This window comes from Perognathus longimembris, chromosome 18, assembly GCF_023159225.1.
Source record: "Perognathus longimembris pacificus isolate PPM17 chromosome 18, ASM2315922v1, whole genome shotgun sequence".
Taxonomy (NCBI): domain Eukaryota; kingdom Metazoa; phylum Chordata; class Mammalia; order Rodentia; family Heteromyidae; genus Perognathus; species Perognathus longimembris.
In genome coordinates this window covers 39,206,760-39,232,891 of record NC_063178.1, presented here as the reverse complement: position 1 = coordinate 39,232,891, position 26,132 = coordinate 39,206,760, and positions in this window count along the sequence as shown.

The window sequence follows — 26,132 nt, the reverse complement described above, 5'->3', positions numbered from 1 at the left end:
CTCCTCCAAACAAAACAGAGTAACAAACCCAGAGCTGGGCATAGGGTACAGGGATTTTGGTATCCTTGTGGAGTGCAGATTATTGCATTCATAGCAGTGTAAAGCAAAGTCCCTGGCTTAACCAGCCCTTAACATGGATCAGTTCCTTGATCTATCTGAAAGGAAATTTTCAACTGTCACTCGGGGGTAAATTCTTTTCTGCTGTTCGGCACTAAAATATATTAATACTTAGTTGGTGAGTTATTGAATTTTTGCCTGCTTACAAGACTGTCCTTCAGTACACTAAACTCTCCATTGCCTCCATCCTTTTGGGGAACTGCTCTGAGTCCCCACTCTCCTCTGTAAAACAGCACCAGCATGCTGCACATCAACTACAATGCCATTTTCATGATGGTGGTATAAAGGGGACACTGCAGGTGGTGTGGGTTCTCAAAGCCACAGATCCCTTTACACACTGGCTTCTGGATTTGGTTTTAGTTATTTGTTCATTAATTTATTTCCAGCACTGGGGCTTGAACTCAGAGCCTCATGCTCTTCTCTTGTTCTTTGTTTTGTCTAGGCAAATCTGGTGCTTTAAGACTTGGGCAACAGCTCGACTTCTGACCTTTCTGCATAGACCGATTTTGAACCTTAATCCTCAGAACTCAGCCTCTAGAGTACCTAGAATGACAGTATGAGTTAGAGTCCAGTTTCACTGGCTACTGTGTTGATAATTTAGGTGGTCAAATCAGTAAAAGCTGTGCTTTTGGGGGCAGGGAATGTGGCCTACTTGTACAGTGCTTGCCCAGCATGCATGAAGTCCTGAGTTCGATTCCTCAGCACCACATATATAGAAAAAGCCGAAAGTAGTGCTGTGGCTCAAGTGGTAGAGTCCCAGCCTTGAGCAAAAAGAAGCCAGGCACAGTGCTGAGGACCTGAGCTCAAATCGCAAGGATGGCACAAAAAAAAGTTATAATTTTAGAAATTGGGTCTCAAAAATTATACAACAGCAAAAGATGTTCTGTATTCAGAAGAAACTGATAGTATATGTTTCTTTATTTTGGGCTCTCATCTCTTCCATGAATCTAGAACATTTCTGATCTTCCAGTTCTATATGTAAAGCAGTAGATTCATTGAATATACAGCTCTTGTTCCTGTCTATCCCAGTCTCCAGAACCATCATTCTTTTTGTGTATGAGTTTGTTGATCATTGCACACTCAATAAGAGACATCATGCCATGGCTGTTCCTTTCTAATTGGTATATTTTACGTAGCTGGTTGTATTCGAGGTTCATCACTGCTGTAATTTGTAGTAATATTTTCGTCCTTTCAATGCATTCATCTATTGCTTTATGTGATCCTTTCTTTTGTTGGTGAGTAATTATGAAGTGTTTCTTGAAACAGTTCTAACACGCCTTGCTAACTTCTTTTGCATAAGTGTGCTTTCCAGGTGAATGACTTCCCCAATTGTTTAGATTCGTATGATTTCTCATATTTGTGACTTCTGTTATGTCTCTGAAGAACTTTCCAAATTTGTTTAATTCATAAGGTTTCTCTCATATGTTTATTCGCTGCTGAACAGGAAGATAGGTTTTCTGTGTGAAAAACTGTCCATATGTGTTGCATCTATAAGGTTCCTCTCATGTGTGTGTTTTCTCATGAAGCTGTGCCCTCCAGGTGAGTGATTTTCCACAATGATTCCATTGATAAAGTTTTTCACTTGTTTGAATTTTCTTCTCTATACTTAGATATGAGTTGTGGGTTAAAAACATTCTACATTCCTTATGTTCATAAGGTTTGTCTTCTGTGTGTGTTCACTGATGAATATTACGATATGTCTTCTGGGTGAAAGACATTCCAATTGTGTTATATTTGTAAGGATTCTCTCATGTATGGTTTCACTCGTGAACACTTAGGTATAATTTCCTTGCAAAAGACTTTCCATATATGTTACATTTTTAAAGATTCTCTCCTGTATGTGTTCTCTCAGTAACAGTAATGCTTGATTTCTGGGTAAAAGACATTCCACATGTGTTACATTTAGAAGGTTTCTCTCCTGTATGTGTTCTCTCATGAGCACTGACGTTTGATTTCTGGGCAAAAGACTTTCCACATGTACTACATTTATAAGGTTTCTCTCCTATATGTGTTCTCTCATGATAACTAATGTTTGATTTCCCAGAAAGACTTTCCACATGTGTTACATTTATAAGCTTTTTCTCCTGTATGCTTTCTCTTGTGAGCACTAATGATTGATTTCGTGATAAAAGACTTTCCACATGTGTTACATTTATAATGTTTCTCTCCTGCATGTGTTCTCTCATGAGCACTAATGATTGATTTTGTGGCAAAAGAATTTCCAACTATGTTACATTTATAAGATTTATCTCCTGGGGCTGGGGATATAGCCTAGTGGCAAGAGTGCTTGCCTCGTATACATGAGACCCTGGGTTCAATTCCCCAGCATCACATATACAGAAAATGGCCAGAAGTGTCGCTGTGGCTCAAGTGGCAGAGTGCTAGCCTTGAGCAAAAAGAAGCCAGGGACAGTGCTCAGGCCCTGAGTCCAAGCCTAGGACTGGCCAAAAAAAAAAAAAAAAAAAAAAAGATTTCTCTCCTGTATGTTTTAGCTCATGAATAGTAACGCTTCATTTCTGGACAAAAGACTTTCCACAACTGTTACAATTATATGGTTTCTCTACTGTATGTGTTTTCTCATGAACACTTAGGTATGATTTCTGGGAAATACACCTTCAACATGTCTTACATTTATAAGTTTTCTCTCCTGTATGTGTTATCTCATGAGCACTAACATTTGATTTCCCAGAAAAAGAATTTCCACATGTGTTTCATTTATAAGGTTTCTCTCCTGTATGTGTTATCTCATGAACACTAAGAGATGATTACTCGGCAAAAGACTTCCACATGTGTTAAACTTATAAGGTTTTTCTCCTGTTTGTGTCCTCTCATGAACACTAAGGTTTGTTTTCAGGGTGAAAGACTTTCCACATGTGTTACATTTATAAGGTTTCTCTCCTGTATGTGTTCTTTCATGAGCATTAATGCTTACTTCTGGGTAAAAGAGTTTCCACACGTGTTACATTTATAAGGTGTTTCTCCTGTGTGTCTTCTCTCATGACCCCTAGCGTGTGATTTCTTTACAAAATACTTCCCACATGTGCTACATTCATATGTATATATGTATGTATATATTCATACATGTATTCATGTATATATTCATATATGAATGAATATATATATAATTATTATCAAACTTAATTACAGAGAGGTTACAGTTTCATACATTAGGCACTAGATACATTTCTTGTACTGTTTGTTACCTTGTCCCTCATTCCCGCCTTATGTGTTACATTATTAAGGTTTCTCTCCTGTATGACTTATCTGATGGATAGTTAGTTGCATTCTCCAGCTGAAGGACTTCCCACATTGGTAACATGCATATGGTTTCTCACCTGTGTGAATTCTTTAAATTTGTCCTCAACTTGAATGTCTTTCCACATTTGTTACATACATGAGGTCACTCACCTGAGTGAATTCTATTATGGCTTCTAAGATATGACATTTTCCTGAAGGATTTTCCACATTTATTACATTCATAAGGTTTTCACCTGTGTGTATTCTATTATGAGTTTTCAGAGCTGACTCATGTTTGAAGGACTTTCCATATTTGTTTCATTCATTACTTTTTGCTTCCATACAAACACAATTATTTCTAAAGATTATGGTCTCTGAGCTTAATACTGTCCCTTCTCTCCACCATCCGTGAAATACTGCTCCTCATTGGGACTCTCAGAATGTGGATTAAAAGGCTCCATATGGCTACAGGATTTTTCAACTACATGAGAGGCACCAGGCCTGGATCCAGCATGCATCTCTTCAGGCTCACAATGGAGAATCACATTCTGACATGTAATGGATGCCTCAGTCCTCATTCCTAAGGAGCCCCTAATATTCCTACTCAGCTCTGGCAAGTGTTTAGCGCTCAAAGGAGAAGTTCTCACTAACCTCACTCTTTCATGCACAGGGTTGCTTTTGGTGACTGCTACTTCACACAGCCCTTCTTCTGGAATTTCCTGGCAACTCATAATCAAGTCATCCATTTCTAGGACATCTAAAACGATTCATCAAAAAATAAAGAAATAAACATGAATGGTATCCAAACATTTCTAAATATAAAAATAATGACATTTCTTAACAATGTAGTTATTATGAATTTCAAAATATCTATACTAGGAACTGATGCATAAGTAGTATAGGCACTTGTCCTCAAAGGTTTATTTAGGACCTCATACTTATATGTTATAGTTCAGAGTAATGTATTTCTTGTTTCACTTTTTCTCTTTATATTAGAACAAATACTTACTCAATTTTCACAATTATTGTTTCATAGCAATAGATATAAGTGATTACATATAAACTACCCTTGGAATTACCTGTGTTACTTTTACAAATGTTTTGTTATTAGAGGAGCAGAGTTGCATTGTTTGCACTTAGTTTCTTGAAATAATTTCTATTTTGGCTGCCTGGCTCCTCAACCATTAGGTTAGAAGCAACAATATTTTCTAAATTTTTAGATCACAAAAGTGTTTTATATAATCAATGCCTTTCACCTAAGCAGAATAGTTCCCAAGAGTAAGGATTTATGCATAGATATGACCCAGCACTTCTTTTTCTAGGTTTCTATACAACAGAAGGAAAGCAAGGACTATAACAACTATTTGGAGAAACACTTCACAATCACTCACCAAGAAAAGATAAGGACACATAAAACAATAGATAAATGCATTGAAAAGAAAATATTACTACACATTACAGCGGGGATGAGTCTTGAATACAATCACCTAAGTAAAATATACCAATTAGAAAGGAAGAGCCATGGCATAATGGCTATTCTTGAGTTTTCCAGGATCAACCAACTCAGAGGCCAAAAAGAATGATAGTTCTGGAGACTGGGATAGAGAGGAACAGGAGCTGCATATTCAATGGCTCTACTGCTTCTCACATGGAAGATGACAAATGTTCTAAATGGATGGCAGACATGGGACCCCAAAATAAAGCAACATGTACTATCAGTAATTGGTATAGCTATGAATGGTATGGTATAGTTATGAGCCAAACAGGATTGATGTGTAGAAAGATGACAGAATGAAATATAGCCTGTTTCAAGTAAAACAAACACAATGAAACAGTCATAGGATTTAAGTAATGTTCTTTTGAAAAAAACACAACTCTAAAGTTTACCGCATTTCTATTGAAAATCTACACTAACAAGAATTACATGGACAGTACTTCAAGTACCTTCGGCTGAATCACTCAACAATGTGACCAATTCTTACTCACATCCAAAAACCTAGAAAAAGAACTGGGATGTGGCTCAGTGGTGGACTGCTTGCCTAGCATGCACGAAACCCTTGTTTTGATATTTTCAGGACCATATAAGCAGAAAAAGCCAGAAGTGTTGCTGTAGTTCAAGTGGTAGACTACTAGCCTTGAGCCTAGAGAGGCTCAGGTACAGGGCAAAGGGTTTGATTTAGGCCCAGTAAAATGAATAAACAAGTCTACAGACAAACTGAAGCAAATCTGTACTCAACTTAGAATGTAAGATTTTGTAAGACACAAAATCTACAATATATCTTTGTCTTACTTAGGAATGTTTTGCTGAAGCTGAATCTAGTTTTCCATTTCCAATCTTGGACACACATTAAGTTAAAAAATGATATGTAAAATAAAATGAGAGGGGCTGGGAATATGGCCCAGTAGTACAGTGCTTGACTCGCATACATGAAGCCCTAGGTTCTTTTCCTCAGCACCACATATATAGAAAAAGCTAGAGTGCTAGAGTGCTGTCCTTGAGCAAAAAGAAGCCCAGGAGGGCGCTGAGGCCATCAGTCCAAGCCCCAGGACTGGCAAAAAAAATGTACTTAATACTTTACATACAAAACTGTATCCCCTCCATACATCACACTGACAATAAATAATTGAATATTAATTAATAATTAATTGAAAAATTAAAAAGAAACAAAAACAATACCTAGAAATCTGGCCCAAGGTTGTTATCCTACTCCAGGTACAAAGGAGGCTGAGGTCTGGAAGCCAGACTGGGCAGAAAACTCAAATTAAGTAGCTAATAAACAGGTTGCAGGTATGGTTCAGGTGAAAGTTTCAAGTAAAAGAAAGACCACAAAGCAGTCATGGGATTTAACTGATGAGCTTTTGAAGAAATACAAGCCTAAAGTCTATTGCTTTTCCTATTCGAAATGGGCACCAACAAGAAATAGGTTTTGAGAGTACTTTAAATACCTATGTTGTACTCAGTCCTGTAGAACATTTGAAGATGTTTGTGACGGCACTGTTTAAGTCGCTGCAGTAAAGCTTCATTAAAACAGGTTAATATTATTAGTGAGGATGTGATTTCTGATTAGTTGCCAGCCACCTTCACTTTCCCAGATAAGTGACTTCCTGTGGGTGATTGAATCACATAACAGGTATGACTACTTTTTCCTCACATTAAAAAAACAACAAACCTGGAGGGGTGGAAATGGGGCTCAGCTGTACAGTGCTTGCTTAGCTATGTAACTGTGGTTAATTGCAGATGTATCTAATGGAATTTTTTACCCAGGCTTGCTTTGAAACAAGATCCTCAAATCTCAGCTTCCTGAATTGCAAGGATTACAGGCCTGAGCAACTGGCGCGCTGCACATAGGAATTTTGAAGTCACATCCAGTACCCAGGGAGGTAAACTGAATAAATCATGGGAACATCACTAGAGATTATTAAACCCCTATCCAGCAGCCACAAAAACACGGACTTTAAATGAACAAAACAAGATGAAGAACTCAGGCTACAGGAAGTCACATGGCCACCAATATCTTTTTGGCAATGGCAAAGAAGTAGTGATAGAGAGAACTAAGTCAGGCTGCCCCTCTTTTTGAAGGGCTGAGAGGCTCTGCTTAGGACACACAGATAACCCTCTTGCTTTTCCCTCTGTTTTCTGGGCTTATCTGCTCAGGTTGCTGTGCCTTTTCTTACCTTTCTAGTTTTTAAGTTAAAACAAGATTTGTATATTATTTCCTTGTAAAAAATCTTTCCATGTGAGAAAAACCAGTGTACAATATTCACCATCTTTTAAAGAGAACAGGATCTGCAATTTTATTTGTGCAAAAACAAAAGACAATTTAGAACATTTTGGCTCCAGTTCTTATTGCAATAAACAACACACACAATTATAATAAAGTACAAAGGAAGGTGCTTGTGTTTTTTGTTTCTTGTTTTTTTGTTTTTGCCAGTCCTGTCACTTGGGACTCAGAGCCTGAGCACTATCCCTGGCTCCTTTGTGCTCAAGCCAAGCACTATGCCACTTGAGCCACAGCGTCTCTTCTGTGTTTTCTATATATGCGGTGCTGAGGAATTGAACCAAGGGCTTCATGTATACTAGGCAAGGGGTTTTGCCACTAGACCATATTCCCATCACATCTCTGGTTTTGAATTAGATAATACACGGTATTAAAATTTGTATAAATGGTAATGTAAAACCTTTCCAAAAAAATACCCTGACTGATTCTAGAAACCTACTTTGAGGACATCCTATCTAAACCTTTCTCTATTTTTTCCAGACCTAGGGCTTGAACTCAGGGCCTGAGCAGTGTCCCTGGCTTCTTTCTTCTCAAGGCTGGCACTCTACCACTTGAGCCAGAGAGCCACTTCTGACTATTTCTATATATGTAGGAATGAGGAATCGAACACAAGGCTTCATGTAGATGAGGCAATTCCCTGCAAGTAGGCCATATTCCCAGCCCCAACAATGATCTTATTAGTGTGCTTGACACTGAAATACATCTCCTCTAGCATCCTCTGCTAAGTCTTGACAAATTTGTGTTTGGTATACTAATGGGGTCCGAGTGGGAGAAATCCTCCATCCCTCCAACAGTCTACCACTCAGAGATAGCATCAAGAACCAAGATGGGTTTATTGGGGAAGTAAAAAGCAGAATGGCCAGCCAAGGCCACAGCCCAGACTTGAGAGCTCTGGAGGAGGCAAATATCACATGGTTGAGGCGGCCACAAGCAGGTGGCCAAGGAGGTTACAACATTTGCAGAGAAATAGCATAGTCATGTCAGGTCATAGGCAAGTGGCCAATGGAGTTACAGTCTGCATCATAGTAACTGTTTGAACCAACCTATCATTTTAGTTAGCACTGGCCCATGAATTTGGCAGGTCCCCACACGATGCTGGCAGGGGTAAGGCTACTCTTTCCTGAAAGGACACAGGATGCTGAGCTGCTTTACTATCTCTAGCCCCTAACAAGTACCATGGACTGGCTTTAACTGGTGCTTTTGTCAGGGAAAGCTCTTAAGTGCCAGAGAAAATATGGAACTAGTTTAAATGAAGTGACAACACTTATGTATAATGATGCTGAGCAAAAACAGAGTACTGGGTATCAGGCTAGCCAAGGACTGACTGGTGCAGAGAACTGTGGAATAAATTAGCACCCGTGGGCTCACTGTGTGCTGGCCAGTTTGAGCAGAGCAGGGAGAACTCCCTTTAAATTCAAACAATTCTGATTTTTAAAGTTCCCTGGTTACATTGTAGACAATGAGTAATATCTCTTTAAACTAGATGAATTGATTCACATAAAACAAAAATTCAAATGTCAGTATAATTGTAGCTTTCTCAACATCCCCTAATGAATGAAGCTTCAGTAATCTTGTGAGGTCCAGCTCAGAGCATTCGTGCTCTAGACTAAACGCTCTACCACTTGAGCCACAACTCCACTTCAGGTTTACTGATGGTTAACTGGAGATGAGAGTCCCACAGACTTTCTTGCCCAGGATGGCTTCAACTCTTTTTTTTTTTTTTGGCCAGTCCTGGGCCTTGGACTCAGGGCCTGAGCACTGTCACTGGCTTCTTCCCGCTCAAGGCTAGCACTCTGCCACTTGAGCCACAGCGCCGCTTCTGGCCGTTTTCTGTATATGTGGTGCTGGGGAATCGAACCTAGGGCCTCGTGTATCCGAGGCAGGCACTCTTGCCACTAGGCTATATCCCCAACCCAGGATGGCTTCAACTCTTGATCCTCAGGTCTCATACCCTTGAGTAGCTAGGCTTAAAGAAATGACCTATGACACCCAGGAAAACTCCTCTTTGGTCCCATGTACATCCAACAGTTTTTAAGGTCTAGTCTGATGTTCATTCAAGTACTTCACTCTCTGTTCTGCAAAGTGGGTGAGCCAGCAAGAGATGCAGGGGCCAGATCCAGGGGTCAGGGGTCACATGTCAGACTGAGGACTTAAGGCATCTATCTGGAGAACACCCCCCAGAGTTTGGAGGATCCTTTGATGCTTCTTGTAACAGAAGTTTGGGTTGCTTTTTTTTGTTTGTTTGTTTTGCCAGTCCTGTGCTTTGCACTCTTGGCCTGAGCACTGTCCCTGGTTTCTTTTTGCTCAAGGCTAGCAATTTTCCACTTGAGCCACAGCGCCACTTCTGGCCATTTTCTGTATATGTGGTGCTGGATAACTGAACCCAGGGTTTCATGTATATAAGGCAAGCACTCTTGCCACTAGGCCATATTCCCAGCCCCTGATGCTTCTTATACCTACATTCAGTCCATGTAAACTATCAGAGCTTTGTTTCATAGAGGGAGTTGCAAGTATACTTGTGCTTGTGAAGTTACTTCATAGACTCAATAGAGGGTTTCCCCTTGTTTGAATTAGAAATGTAATTTTATAAATGAGTGGGCAAAAACCATTAGGTGGTGGTTGATATTTTGTTCTTCAAGGTGTGAGGAAAAACATTCCCCTTCCTCCTCCAAACAAAACAGAGTAACAAACCCAGAGCTGGGCACAGGGTACAGGGATTTTGGTACCCTGTGGAGTGCAGCTTATTGCATTCATACCAGTGTAAAGCAAAGTCCCTGGCTTAACCAGCCCTTAACATGGATCAGTTCCTTGATCTTTCTGAAAGGAAATTTTCAACTGTCACTCGGGGGTAAATTCTTTTCTGATGTTCTGCACTAAAATATATTAATACTTAGTTGGTGTTATTGAATTTTTGCCTGGTTATATAACTGTGCTTCAGTGCACTTCAGTGCACAGGGGTTTTTCGCCTCCCATGCTCCCCTGTCCTGCAGGAGGGACAGGATAGCACAACCCATGCGGATGGGTCTAGGAAGAGGATATAGGGGGCTGACAGACTGCCACCCAGTCCCCCTCTCAAAGGAGGACACAGAGAGAGTCTTGGAGCCAGTCAGTGCTAAGACTCCTTTAATGGTGGCAATGAGCTGTTCTTTTAAAGGGGCCAGAGGGCGGCGGAAGGGGAGGGGTATGTGCACCTACGTAGGGGCTGGGATTTGTTGCCTGAGCTGTCCATCATGGTGGAGCTCCTTGGGACCTCCCTAAGGGGCGGCCTAATTCTACATCATGGCCCACAGGACCGCTTCTGGGTTCACCACCAGGCGCCATCTTGGCTACACATGGTCCCAAGGCTGGGAGGAGGGGCCAGCTAGAACCGCCTCTTAATGATGCAAGGCATCCAGGCAGGCGTGCCCCACATCTCCCCCTTTTGTTTTTTATTAATAGAGGAGGGGTACCAGGCTGGGAGTATGGGCAGAGGTTGTCTGATCTGTAGCTACTTCCTGCTGAAAAGGGGCGAAGTAGTCAGGGGCCCCTGTTTTGTCATATGGCCTGGTACCATCCAGTTTGGTTGGTGAAAGCCCTCATCATTCCCACGAGAATGGTTATCAGGGCCAGAGGTGTCATGGTCTCCTCTGGCTACCTCTTTCAGCTTGGGCACGTCAAGGAGTCCCTAGGGCTGGGGCCTTCAGGGTCCAGATCTGTGCTGAGCACAGCAGTATAGGAAGATGATGGCCTTGAACTGCAAGTTCCCAGGTGGCAACCTTGGTAAGGGTTATTATCCTGTTAATAGAGATTTTGAAGAGGTCAGGCAAAAGGCTGACAAATTCACAGGATCAATTGACATGAAGAACATGGGAGAACACACACTTGGCATAAACCAGAAAAGTTCCATTTGGAACACAATCCCAATTGTCGCCCATTACAAGGAAGGAGGAATAACTGAACTGGAGGCAGGAAGGAAGTGTTGGGATAGTGGACTGGTTGGGAGTAACCAGTCAGAGCCTATGTGTATGTATATATACAAATAGCAAGTAACAAAGGCAAGAATGCAAGTTTCCAGGTGGAAAATGGACAGGTATGGGTACTAGGTGGGTAAACAACTATTCCTCTTGATCTCCTGGCTCTGATTAAATTTGATAGGGTGAGACAAAGTGACTTCATTTAGGATGTGACATCAATCTCCTCTTACTCCTCTCCATGATCCTTGTTCCCTGGACTGGCTGAGTCCCAGGGGTCTAGATGCTTGTTGTTGGAATGGCATGCTCCCATTGGCATTCACAGGGTTTGAACTCAGGGCCTGGGCACTGTCCCTGAGCACTTCTACTCGAGGCTAGTGCTCTACCACTTGAGCCACAGTGCCACTTTCAGCATTTCGCTGGTTCTCTTGAGCCAAGTTTCCTGCCTGGCTCTTTGCTGGTTAGTTGGGAGATGGATTTTTAGAGGGACTTTTTCTTTCTTTATGCCCGGGCTGGGTTTGAACTGCAATCCAAGGACTTCTAGCCATAAAAGCCCTTTTTGTTTCCAATTAAAGCAACAAGGAGAACAATAGGAACAGAGCTCACCTGTAACTTGTTGAGAATTGACCAACAAACACTTGCAAGAGTTTACACTTAGAGAACAGCAGACTGAATGAGATCCATGTTCCATCAAATCAAATCATATCATTGAACCTTACCTTCAGGTGGAAGAGAACACAAAGGAATAACAATAAGAGGGCAAGGTTAGATAATGTAAAAGTCTCAGCTTCAGCAGTGTCTGTGTCTTTCATCCTGGATCAGCAGGCTTCATTAGCCAAGTGTGATGAAGGCAGGTGGGGAGATGTTGTTGGATCTGGGCAAGGCTTCATGGTATCTCAGAGTCCCCTGGATTGATTGTCACACCTCCTGTTGGGTTGCCTGCAAAAATCTACACAGACTGGTTAAAGACATTTGAAATCTCCCAATATTTCCTGGTGGGTTGCTCTGAGTACACTTGCTGCTCAAATCCTTTATCTAGAAATGTATTTTAAGCCTTTAAAGGTTTTACATCTCTGCCTCAGCCTTATTTGCATCAACAAACCTCTGAAACCCAGGGGGCATCTACCCTCCTGGCTGCCTGTTTTAAAAGAACCATTTTTTTTCCTTCAGTCCCAGCTATTGCATGAACTTTGAACTTAAATGACAATGTTTCCTTAATGCAAGAATTACAATTACAAAATTAGAAACACTTATCCATTCTGCTTTCCAATAAGTTAGTGAGAAACATTAGCTTGCTTTGCCCCCCCCCTTTTTATGTACATGCAGAGTTAATGAGAATTTACTTTTATCCCCAATAGTTATTATACATACTTTCAAATATTTGCCTGATTATATGTAACTTAAGATAGTTAGGAGTCTTACTTATTACATCACAGTACACACTTAAAATTTAGCACCTGAATCATTAGACTGATATCCAAAACAATTGTAACAAAGTACTTTTAACAGTGTTCACTAGAGAAAACTTATGATTTAGCCAAACAAGCAGAATTTAACTGAGTCTCAAAATTAACATCAACAACAAGAATAGAAAACCTTTCTTTAAGTCTTTTAAAGCAGATGTTAAACAACTAAGCCCTTCTTTTTTCTCCTGGGCAGCGAGGGGGCTGTCTCCCCCTCCAAACCAAAACATTTTTCAGCAAATGCTCCCCAGGCTCTTTAAGGCCACCTCAGAGCATGGTGGGAAACCTCCGGTGGAGGAGGCGGAGGAGGCGGCGGAAAGCCCCCCGGTGCCGCTGCGCTATGGCAGCGGCGGTGAGGCATGGCCCCAGGCTTGCATCGGGGAGCCCCCAGCAGGGGAAGGGCACGGCAGAGGCCATCCTCCATCTTGCTCGTCCGCCATGCATTCCAGCGGCACAGAGGCGCTTGGCTCTGGACCTGGGGAACATGGCCCAGGCCCCTCCCTCCCCTCCAGGGCAGTGGGAGGGCTGCTCCCTCCCAAGCAACCAGGCTGAAAAAGGCCGGCACCGCCAACCAGATCACGGCATGTTTCAACCCTTTCCAGACCCTCCTGGTCTGGGAGTTTGAGACTCCAAACCTACATTTTGTAGCATGGAGCTCAGTGCTTTGAGCACTTGGTCATCATGCTGGGTTTGAGCATGCTCCATCTTTTTGGGGGCCCCCCCCTTGGAATCTGATTGGCCTGGCCCTCCTGAAAGTTTTCCCTCCTCATGCTTGGTGCCTCGCAGTTGGGCGCCAGAATGTCGGGGGGTTTTAGCCCCCTGTGCTCTCCTGTCCTGCAGGAGAGACAGGATAGCACACCTCACATATATGGGTCCAGGAAGAGGATATATGGGGCTGACAGACTGCCACCCAGCCCCCCTCTCGATGGAGGACACACAGACAGTTCGGGAGACAGTCAGCTCTAAGACTCATTTAATTGCGGTAATGAGCTGTTCTTTTAAAGGGGCTGGAGGGCGGTGGAAGGGGAGAGGTATGGGCACCTATGCAGGGGCTGGGATTTGGTGCCTGAGCTGTCCATTAGGGTGGAGATCGGAGGGACCTCCCTAAGGGGTGGCCTAATTCTATGTCATGGCCCACAGGACCATCTCTGGGTTCACCACCAGGCACCATCTTGGCTACAAATGGTCCCAAGGCTGAGAGGCGGGGCCAGCTAGAACCGCCTCTTAATGATGCAAGGCATATGGGCGGGTGGCCCCACACACTGAACTCTCCATTCCTTCCTCCTTCCTTTTTGGGGAACTGTCTTAGGAAAGATGGTGCTGTGAGCACCCACTCTCCTCTGGCTTTGTAAAACAGCACCAGAATGCTACACATCAACTACACTGCCATTTTTATGATGGCGGTCCAGAGGGGACACGCCAGGGCATGTGGGTGCTCAAAGCCATAGACCCCTTATGCACTGGCTTCTGGGTTTGGTTTTGGACATTTGTTCATTAACTTATTTCCAGCACTGGGGCTTGAACTCAGAGCCTCATGCTCTTCTCTTGTTCTTTCTTTCTTCTAGGCAAGCCTGGTGCTTTAAAACTTGGGCCACAGCTCCACTTCTGAATTTTTGCTGATTAATTGCAGATAAAATCTTGTTGACTTTTCTACATGGACCAATATTGAACCTTAATCCTCAGATGTCAGCCTCCAGAGTAGCTAGAATGACAGGAATAAGTTAGGGTCCAGTTTCACTGGTTACTGTGTTGATAATTTAGGTGGTCCAAATCAGTAAAAGGTGTTGTTTTAGGGGCAGGGAACGTGGCCTAGTTGTACAGTGCTTGTCCAGCATGCATGAAGCCTTGAGTTCGATTCCTCAGCACCACATATATAGAAAAAGCTGAAGTGGTGCTGTGGTCAAGTGGTAGAGACCCAGTCTTGAGCAAAAAGAAGCCAGAGACAGTGTTCAGGCTCTGAGTTCACACCCAAAGATGGCACATAAAAAAGCTATAATTTTAGAAATTGGGTCTCAAAAATTATACAACACCAAAAGATGTTCTGTATTCCAAAGAAAACTGATAGAGTATGTTTCTTTATTTTGGGCTCCCATCTCTTCCATGAATCTAGAACATTTCTCATCTTCTGTTTTCATATGTGAAGCAATAGAGTCATTCAATATGCAGCTCTTGTTCCTCTCTATCCCAGTCTCCAGAACCATCATTCTTTTTGTGTATGAGTTTGTTGATCATTGCACACTCAATAGAGACATCATGCCATGGCTCTTCCTTTCTAATCTGTGTATGTTATTTAGCTGGGTGTATTCAAGGTGCACCCCTGCTGTAATTTATAGTAATATTTTCATCCTTTCAATGCATTCATCTATTGCTTTATGTGTTCCTTTCTTTTGTAATTATGAAATGTTTCTTGAAACAGTTGTAATACTCCTTGCTAACTTCTTTTGCATAAGTATGACTTCCAGGTGAAAGACTTCTCAAATTTTTAAAATTCATACAATTTCTCACATTTGTGAATTCTGTTGTGTTTCCTTAAGGATGACCTGTCTCTGAAGAACTTTCCAAATTCGCTGAATTCATAAGGTTTTTCTCGGGTGTTTATTTGCTGCTGAACAGGAAGATAGGTTTTCTGCATGAAAAACTGTCCACATGAGTTACATCTATAAGGTTCCTCTCATGTGAGTGTTTTCTCACGAACAGTAAGCTGTGCCTTCCAGGTGAGTGATTTTCCACAATGATTCCATTGATAAAGTTTTTCACTTGTTTGAATTTTCTTCTCTCTACTTAGATATGACTTGTGGGTTAAAAACATTCTACATTCGTTATGTTCATAAGGTTTGTCTTCTCTGTGTGTTCACTGATGAATATTACGATATGCCTTCTGGGTGAAAGACATTCCACTTGTGTTATATTTGTAAGTATTTTCTCATGTATGGTTTTGCTCATGAACACTTAGGTATAATTTCCTTGCAAAAGACTTTCCAAGGGGCTGGGAATATAGCCTAGTGGCAAGAGTGCCTGCCTCGGATACACGAGGCCCTAGGTTCGATTCCCCAGCACCACATATACAGAAAACGTCCAGAAGCGGCGCTGTGGCTCAAGTGGCAGAGTGCTAGCCTTGAGCAGGAAGAAGCCAGGGACAGTGCTCAGGCCCTGAGTCCAAGGCCCAGGACTGGCCAAAAAAAAAAAAAAAAAAGACTTTCCACATGTGTTACATTTTTAAAGTTTCTGTCCTGTATGTGTTCTCCCATGAACAGTAATGCTTGATTTCAGGGTAAAAGACTTTCCTCATGTGTTACATTTACAAGGTTTCTCTCCTGTATGTGTTCTCTCATGAGCACTGACATTTGATTTCTGAGCAAAAGACTTTCCACATGTGTTATATTTATAAGGTTTCTCTCCTGTATGTGTTCTTTCATGATCACTAATGTTTGATTTCCTATAAAAAGACTTTCCACAGGTGCTACATTTATAAGGTTTCTCTTCTGTATGGTTTCTCTTCTATATGCTTTCTCTCATGAGCACTAATGATTGATTTCGTGGCAAAAGACTTTCCACGTGTTTCATTTATGTTTCTCTCCTGTATGTGTTCTCTCATGAGCACTATCACTTGATTTCTGGGCAAAAGACTTACCACACATCTTACATTTATAAGGTTTCTCTCCTGTATGACTTATCTGATGGATAGTTAGTTGCATTCTCCAGGTAAAGGACTTCCCACATTGGTTACATGCATATGGTTTCTCACCTGTGTGAGTTCTATTATGTACATTTCAAGTTGTCCTCAACTTGAATGACTTTCCACATTTGTTACATATATGAGGTTTCTCAACTGACTGAATTCTATTATGGCTCTTAAGATATAAAATTTTCCTGAAGGTTTTTCCACATTTATTATATTCATAAGTTTTCTCACCTGTGTGTATTCTATTATGTGTTTTCAGAGTTGACTCATGTTCAGAGGACTTCCGGGAAGACAGCGGAGGAGCAGCAGAGCCATAGCTGAGCTCTCTCTGACATCGCAGTTTTCTCACCCCATAGAAACTTTTACTCCTAGAAAGACAGCCAGAGTAAGTTCTACCAGTACAGGGATTCTGGGCAGGAAGGAAAAATCGACTTTGCTAGTCTGAAAACACAGATTTGAGCTCCGGGCAGCATCCCGCCAAGGCGCCAGTGCCGGTGCCAGCAAAGCACCTGGCACAGCAACCCACACTCTGCGCAGCTAAAGCATACAGCATAGACCAGGGAGAAATCCTACAGATGGCGGCTGAGCACGGACGACCTGAAATCGCAGAGAAAGCGTGAGTACCCCACGAAAGATATTCTCACTCGTGCCCACAGAGCAGCTTCTGGAAGGCAGCCCTTCCCCAACTGCCAGAGCAAACCACCATCTTTTCCAATGTCATAGGGTCAAACCAGATTGGAACTAAAGCGGACCTGGGGAAAGTGAGGTCAAAGGAGCCATCTTTGAAAAGGGCAAGAGGGACCGACCAGTGTCTTCCACAGTAAGGAAAAACTGAAACAATATATCTCCACCAAACCAGCTTTACAGAAAATCCTTAAAAATGTACTATACAGGGAAAATGAACAAGATCCCAATACAGACAGAGAAATGAACCCTAAATAGTAAACATCAGATCAAGAAATGGGAAGACACAGCTTTAAACAAGATAGTGATAATGAAAGGAAGAAACGATCATCTCTCAATCATAATTTTCAACATTAATGGAATTAATTCTCCAATCAAATGACATAGGCTCATAAGGTGGATCAAAAATCAAGATCCGGGGCTGGGAATATGGCCTAGTGGCAAGAGTGCTTGCCTCCTACACATGAAGCCCTTGGTTCGATTCCCCAGCACCACATATATGAAAAAGGCCAGAAGGGGCACTGTGGCTCAGGCGGCAGAGTGCTAGCCTTGAGCAGGAAGAAGCCAGGGATGGTGCTCAGGCCCTGAGTCCAAGGCCCAGAACTAGCCAAAAAAAAAAAAAATCAAGATCCATCTTTCTGCTGCCTCCAAGATACACATCTATCCAGCAAAAGTAAACATCTTCTAAAAGTAAAAGGCTGGAATCAAATCTATCAAGGAAATACCCCCCATAATCAGGCTGGAGTTGCAATCCTAGTACCAGACAAAATTGACTTCAAATTAAAAAATGTAAGAAGAGACAAAGAAGGCTACTACATACTAGTAAAGGAATCTCTCCTACAGGAAGCTATAGCCATTCTAAATATCTACACACAAAATGCAGGAGCACGCAACTTCCTCAAACAAACACTACTGACTCTAAAAACACTCATAGACCCAAACACATTGATAGTTGGGGACTTTAACCCTCCACTATCACCTCTGGACAGATCAACATGCCAACAACTGAACAAAGAAACCACAGAACTAAATAATTCTATAGACCAACTAGACTTAACCGACATCTACAGAATATTCCACCCAACAAAAAGAGAATACACATTCTTCTCCGCATCACATGGAACATTCTCCAAAATAGATCACATCTTAGGGCACAAAGAAAATCTGTACAAATTCAGAAGTATCAAAACCATTCCCTGCATTCTCTCAGACCACAATGGAATAAAATTAGAGCTCAACTCAAACAGCCACCAAAGAAAAACCTACAGTTTATGGAGACTAAACAACACACTGCTGAACCATCAGTAGTTCATTGAAGAAATTAAAATGGAAATTCAAATGTTTATGGAATTCAACCAAGTTGAGGACACAAAGCACCAGCTCCTTTGGGACACAGCAAAGGGAGTACTCAGAGGAAAATTTATATCTCTGAGTACATACATCAACAAACTGGAGAAACAGCAAACCAATAATTTAAGGAACCACCTAAATTTCCTTGAGAGGGAACAACAAGCCAAACCCCAAGTCAATAGATGGAAGCAAATAATTAAAATCAAATCAGAATTAAATCAATTAGAGAAAAAAAAACACATCGAAAGAATCAACAAAACAAAGAGTTGGTTCTTTGAAAAAATCAACAAGATAGACAGACCCCTGGCAAACTTGACCAAAGAACGAAGGCAGCAAACTCAAATAAACAAGATAAGAGATGAAACAGGTAACATCACCACAGAAATAACTGAATTTCAGAAAATTATAAGGGACTATTTTGCAAACCTTTATGCCAACGAATTCGAGAACTTGGAAGAAACGGACGATTTCCTAGAAAAAAAAAATCATATGCCCAAACTTAACCATGACGATTTAAACCTTCAAAACACACCCACATCCAGTATTGAAATAGAAATGTCAATAAATGATCTCCCATGCAAGAAAAGCCCAGGTTCAGACGGATTCACTGCAGAATTCTACAAGGCCTTAAAAACAGAAGGCATACCAATATTTCTCAAACTCGTCAATGAAATTGAAAGAGAACGTTCACTACCAGACTCATTCCATGAAGCCAGTATAACCCTCATCCCAAAACTAGGCAGAGACTCATCACGGAAAGAGTGATGACCGATCTCCCTGATGAACATAGACGCAAAACTTCTCAACAAAATTCTGGCCAATCGACTTCAACAGGTCATCAAAAAAATCATAGACCATGATCAAACTGGATTCATCCCAGGGATGCAAAGTTGCTTTAATACACACAAGTCAATTAATGTAATCCACCACATCAACAATAGCAAGCTAAAGAACCACATGGTTTTATCTCTGGATGCGGAAAAAGCGTTCAATAAAATCCAGCACCCATTTATGCTAAAAGCCCTGGAAAAACTGGGATTCCAGGGAACATTCCTGAATATAATCAAGGCAGTTTATGACAAACCAACAGCAAGCATAACTCTAAATAGTGAAAAACTAAAGCCATTCCCTTTAAAATCAGGAACAAGGCAGGGATGTCCACTCTCTCCCCTGCTCTTCAAAATAATACTAGAATTCCTAGCCAGAGCAATTAGGCAAGAAGAAAATATAAAGGGGATCCAAATAGGAAAAGATGAAGTTAAACTTTCTCTCTTCGCAGATGACATGATCCTATACCTAAAGAATCCCATAGACTCTACCCCGAAGCTACTAGAGCTGATCCAAAACTTTGGCAAAGTGGCAGGATATAAAATAAACCTTCAAAAATCAACGGCCTTTCTCTATGCTACCGACCCAAAGACCGAGGCTGAAATCAGGAAAGCAACTCCTTTTGCAATAGCCCCCAAAAACATAAAATCCCTAGGAACAACCTTAACCAAAGAAGTGAAAGACCTCTTTGAGGAGAACTTTAAAACCTTGAAAAACGAAATTAAGTCAGAACTAAGGAAATGGAAAAACCTCCCATGCTCCTGGATTGGGAGGATTAATATAATCAAAATGGCAATATTGCCAAAGGTTATCTACAAATTCAATGCAATATCCATTAATATACCAACACCATTTTTTAATGAAATAGAGGAAGCAATTCAGAAATTCATATGGAACAATAAAAGACCTAGAATAGCAAAAAGAATCCTAAGCAGAAATAACAGTGCTTGAGGAATTACAATACCCAACTTCAAACTGTATTATAAAGCTATAGTAATAAAACAGCTTGGTATTGGCACTGGAACAGGCCTGAAGACCAATGGAACAGAATTGAAGACCCAGAAATGAACCCACAGAACTACACCTACTTAATCTTTGATAAAGGAGCTAAAACAGTAGTATGGAAGAAAGATAGCCTCTTTAACAAATGGTGCTGGCAAAACTGGCTCAACACGTGCAATAAACTAAAACTAGATCCTTATATATCACCCTGCTCCAAAATCAATTCCAAATGGTTTAAAGACCTCAAAATCAAAACAGACACTCTGAAAAGTCTAAAGGAAGGAGTAGGAGAAACTCTTGGGCTCCTTGGCGCAGGACGGAACTTCCTTAACAAATACCCAGAAAGGATACAAATCAAAGAAAGGTTGGGCAAATGGGACTGCATCAAACTGCACAGCTTCTGCATGGCAAAAGACGGAGCTCGCAAGATAAACAGAAAGCCCACAGACTGGGAGAAGATCTTTACCGGCCATTCAACGGACAAAGGCCTCATATCTAAAATATATGCAGAACTAAAAAACATTACCTTCTTCCAAAACAAAACTGCAAAGAACCAATAGCCCCTTCATCAAGTGACTAAAGAGTTATAAAGAGACTTCTCTGATGAGGAAATGAGAATGGCCAAGAGACATGTTCAAAAATGCTCTATATCACTGGCCATAAAAGAAATGCAAATCAGGGCTGGGGACATGGCCTAGTGGCAAGAGCGCTTGCCTCATATACTTGAAGCCCTGGGTTCGATTCCCCAGCACCACATATACAGAAAATAGCCAGAAGTGGTGCTGTGACTCAAGTGGCAGAGTGCTAGGCTTGAACAAAGAGAAGCCAGGGACTGTGCTCAGGCCCTGATTCCAAGGCCCAGGACTGGCAAAAAAAAAAAAAAAAAAAAAAAACAATGAAATGCAAATCAAAACAACATTGAGATTCCATCTCACCCCAGTAAGAATGTCATATATTAAGAAAACTAACAATAACAATTGTTGGAGGGGATTTGGCCAAAAGGGAACCCTACTTCATTGTTGGTGGGAATGACAATTGGTTCAGCCACTCTGGCAAGCAGTATGGAGATTCCTCAGAAGGCTAAATATAGAACTCCCCTATGACCCAGGAGCCCCACTTTTGGGTATCTATTCAAAAGACCACAAACAAAATTACAGTAATGCCACCAGCACAACAATGTTCACCGTAGCACAATTTATCATAGCTAGAATCTGGAACCACCCCAGATGCCCCTCAGGAGAAAAATGGATCAGGAAAATGTGGTACATATACACAATGGAATTTTATGCCTCTATCAGAAAGAATGGCATTGCCCATTTGTAAGGAAATGGAAGGACTTGGAAAAAATTATACTAAGTGAAGTGAGCCAGACCCAAAGAAACATGGACTATATGTTCTCCCATATTGGGAATAATTAGTACAGGTTTAGGCAAGTCATAGCAGAGCATCACAAGGCCCAATAGCTATACCCTTATGAACACATAAGATGATGCTAAGTGAAATGAACTCTATGTTATGGAAACAATCGTTATATCACAGTTGTAACTACTTTCAACATCCCATGTGTATCTGTAGCTTCTATTATTGATGATGTTGTTGTAACACCTTCCTGTGGTTTTACCTACACTATCTCTGTAATCTTACCTGAGTATATTTGAAACCGTGTATACTGTTATTGGAGCTAGGAAATTGAAGGGTCATACCAAAATTTAGAGACACAGTGTAAAAAAAGACAAACAATTACAAAAGCAATACTTGCAAAACTGCTTGGTGTAAGTGAACTGAACACCTCGGGGGGGAAAGGGAAAGGGTGAGGAGGTGGGTATTAGGGACAAGGTAACAACCAGTACAAGTAATGTATCCAATGCCTAACGTATGAAACTGTAACCTCTCTGTACATCAGTTTGATAATAAAAATTTGAAAAAAAAAAAGAGTTGACTCATGTTTGAAGGACTTTCCATATTTGTTGAATTCATATCGTTTTTCTCCAACACAAACACAATTATTTCTAAATATTATGTTCTCTGATCTTAATACCGTCCCTTCTCCACCATCTGTGAAATACTGCTGCTCATTCGTACTCTTAGAATGTTGACTAAAAGGCTCCATATGGCTACAGGATATTTCAACTACATAAGAGACACCTGGCTTGGATCCAGCATGCATCTCTTCAGGCTCAAAATGGAGAACCACATTCTGACATGCAATGGATGCCTCAATCCTCATTCGAAAGGAGTCACTACTATTCCTACACAGCTCTGGCATTTTTAGAGCTCAAAGGAAAAGTTCTCACTAACCTCATTCTTGCACTCTTGACTTTAGTACAATTCTCAAAGTAGCAGACTATGTTCTTAATTCCTTACATAGTCACTTGGAGAGAGTTTGTAGATAACAGCTTCTCCAGGCCCCTCTCATGGGTCTGTCTCTTCTTACCCGCCTCCAATCTTCCAAAGTCTCTTCACAGGTTTTTGTCCAGAAGCAGAAAAAATTAGATCGTGAAAAAGAAAATCCCCCAGTGTTCCAGAGAGGCTCCAATGAGGCTGAAATCTTTCCTCCACCCTATGCCCCTCTTTACCTCCCCCTTTGCTGGCGCCAGCAGCCCAGGACACCAACAAGTCAGTTCCGAGTCCTGACCTTCAGCCGCCAACAGGGGCGGACCCAGGGCCAGCCCAGCCACCTGCAGGCAGCTGGGGAGTCACCCCATGGTGCAGCACTGTCGTCTCTGTGTTGTTCATGGATCTGACACTCTCTTTTGTATCAAACCTGCATAACCTGTTTTGTTATCTTGTCCTGTGTTTGTTGGCACCATCAGTTTATAAATCAGTAGACTGTTATGACATAGTTAGTTCCTTTATACGTTTTGTATGTTGTCTGTGTATGTGTCTAACCTCCTACACACTGGCAGGAGAAACTCCTCCTAGGCATGGGGACTGAACTGAGAATGTGGCAAACAACAGACTTCCAGGAGTGACTCCTTCTCTTTTTCTTTATGTCATCAGTGGAATTTTTCTCCCTTCCTTTTCGTAGCTGCATTGCTTTTCCAGATTTGTTAAACTGCTTTTACTTTTCCCAGTTTTGTATGTGTGTCTCGGCATATGTCAAATGCTCTGACTTGTCTAAATGATATGGTTAATTGGACTTTGATATTTAAAAAAGGTACAGGTAAATCCAATCAAAAATTTTAAAAGATTGTATTACATAAAAGGAAAAATTGCCTGTATTGGTAGAGGTCTGGTACAGGACTGGTCTGGACTGTTCTTCTCTGTTTTCTAAATCTCCTGACTGTGATTGACGAAATGGGACAGACTCCCTTAGCCCCCTGGATTTACGATTAGCCCACTGGAAAGATGTACAGGCGACAACTCACAATCAGAATGTAAGTGTCCGCAAAAAGAACTCTGTAAAACCCCTACCCAGCCTTCTTAAACAAAACAATTATTTGGTGTGCTAATATGTTTTCTTAAAACTATCAAGCAATGGAAAATGAGTCGGTAGAATGCTAAAATCATTTGTTAAAAGCTTTGTCTTATAATTTAGATGTTACAAGAGTAAGATTGGCAAAAATACCTCTTGCCACTGGAAAATGTTCGGCCGGTGTTTATTTGGCGCCCTTTAAGATCTTCTAAATATATGTGTGTATAAGTGTGCATGTATGAATGTAAACATGTTCAAGAATATGATGTAAAATTGAGTGAGTTTAAGTTTAAATTCAAATAGTGTTACCAAGTGCTTTAAAGAATTATTGTATTGTTTTAAAGGCAAACTCTAGTTTTAAAAAATATTTCTTTAATTAAAAAAAAAACTGCTTGGGTTTCCTAGTCAGAGACCAACAAAAAAGGACAGAAAAAAAACTAGGAACGCCTGTGCCTATCCACAGGAATGAGAGGTGATCTGGCAAAGGTGTGGGACAGCCATAAGGGGGTGTCCATTCATGGTGGAAGAGGACAAGCCGGCACCAGGACAGTTCATCAAGCTCTGAGGAGTAGGATGGAGATAGGCCATATTGTAGGACAGGCCAATGGAGGCCTTTCTTTTGTCTCTTTGGTTTTCAGGTGAACTTTAAAAACCTGGTGGTAAAAATAAATAATTTGACTGGAATTTTTAAAACTTCCCCTTGAGAGGTACTAGAAATTAAAATTTTAAAAGTATTTATTTATCAAACTGAATTACAGGGAGGTTACCGTTTCATACATTAGGCATTGGATACATTTCTTATACCATTTGTTACCTAGTCCCTCATTCCCCCTCCCCCTTCCTTCTTTCCATTCCCCCCCATGAGTTGTTCAGTTCGTTTACACCAAACAGTTTTGCAAGTATTGCTTTTGTAGTTGTTTGTCTTTTTTTCCCTGTGTCTCTCAATTTTGATATTCCCTTTCAATTTCCTAGTTCTAATACCAGTATAAATGGTTTCCAATATATACAGATAAGATACAGAGACAGTGTAGGTACAACCACAGGAGGATGATACAAGAAGATCATCAATCATAGAAGCTACAGTTACACATGGCACGTTGAAAGTAATTACAACTATGATATAACAATAGTTTCCATATTCCATCTCACCCCAGTAAGAATGTCCTATATCAAGAAAACTAACAGTAACAATTGTTGGAGAGGATGTGGCCAAAAGGGAACCCTATTTCACTGTTGGTGGGAATGTAAGCTGGTTCAGCCACTCTGGAAAGCGGTATGGAGATTCCTCAGAAGGCTAAACGTAGAACTCCCCTATGACCCAGCAGCCCCACTTTTGGGTATTTATCCAAAAGACCACAAAAAAAATCACAGTAATGCCACCAGCACAACAATGTTCATCGCAGCACAATTTGTCATAGCTAGAATATAGAAACAACCCAGATGCCCCTCAGTAGATGAATGGATCAGGAAAATGTGGTACATATACACAATGGAATTTTATGCCTCTATCCGAAAGAATGGCATTGCCCCATTTGTAAGGAAATGGACTGACTTGGAAAAAGTTATACTAAGTGAAGTGAGCCAGACCCAAAGAAACATGGACTCCATGGTCATGCTTACAGGAAATAATTAGCACAGGTTTAGGCAAGTCACAGCAAAGGATCACAAGGGCCCAATAGCTATACCTTTATTAACACAAAAAAAAATTTAAATGGTTAAAAAGTTTATTCATCTGATGTGATTCGATTCCTGTGCTATTTTTGCAATTTGGATGTCTTGACAAAATAAAGTTGATGAGACTGGATTTCTTGTTTGTAATTCTGTTGAACACTGTTAAAAGTACTTGTGTTACAATTGTTTTGGATATCAGTTTAATGACTCAGGTACTAAATTTTGTGTATACTGTGTTGTAATATTAAGACTCTTAACTGTCTTAATTTATATAAATCAGGCAAGTATTTTAAAGGATATATATTAAACTAATGATGATAGAAGTAAACGCTCATTAACACTCTGTATGTAAAAAAATATATGGCAAAATGGGATAACGTTTCTCACTAATTTATTGAAAAGCTAAATGGATAAGTATTCCTAATTTTGTAATTGTAATTCTTGCATTAAGGAAAATTGTCATTTGAGTTCAAAGGTCTTCATGCAGTAGCTGGGACAAAAAAAAATGGCTCTTTGAAAACAGGCTGCCAGGAGGCTAGATGATCCCTGGGTTCCAGAGCTTTTCGGATGCAAATAAGGCTGAGGAAAGGTACAAAAGCCTCTACTTATAAAGGCTTTAAAATACATTTCTAGATAAAAAACTCGAACAGCCAGAATGCTAGAGAGTAAATGTTAAATACTTTAAATTAAAAAAAATGGATTTCTAGATATGAGATTTAGAAATAAAAATTGTCCTAAATGATTGTTGCAAAGTGAGAAAAAAAATTATGTCTACCAAATTGAGAGTTTAATTGCCATTCCAGTTATTTGTAGGTGTTTTTTTTTTTTTTTTGGTAACAATTTCCAGCAGGCCCACAGAGAAGGACAGATGATCCCCACAAGTTTTTCAAGATGTAACATTGGCCCTTAATAAGTTCCAGGTAAGAGCATGCTTAAAAACTACTTCTGTGCGGA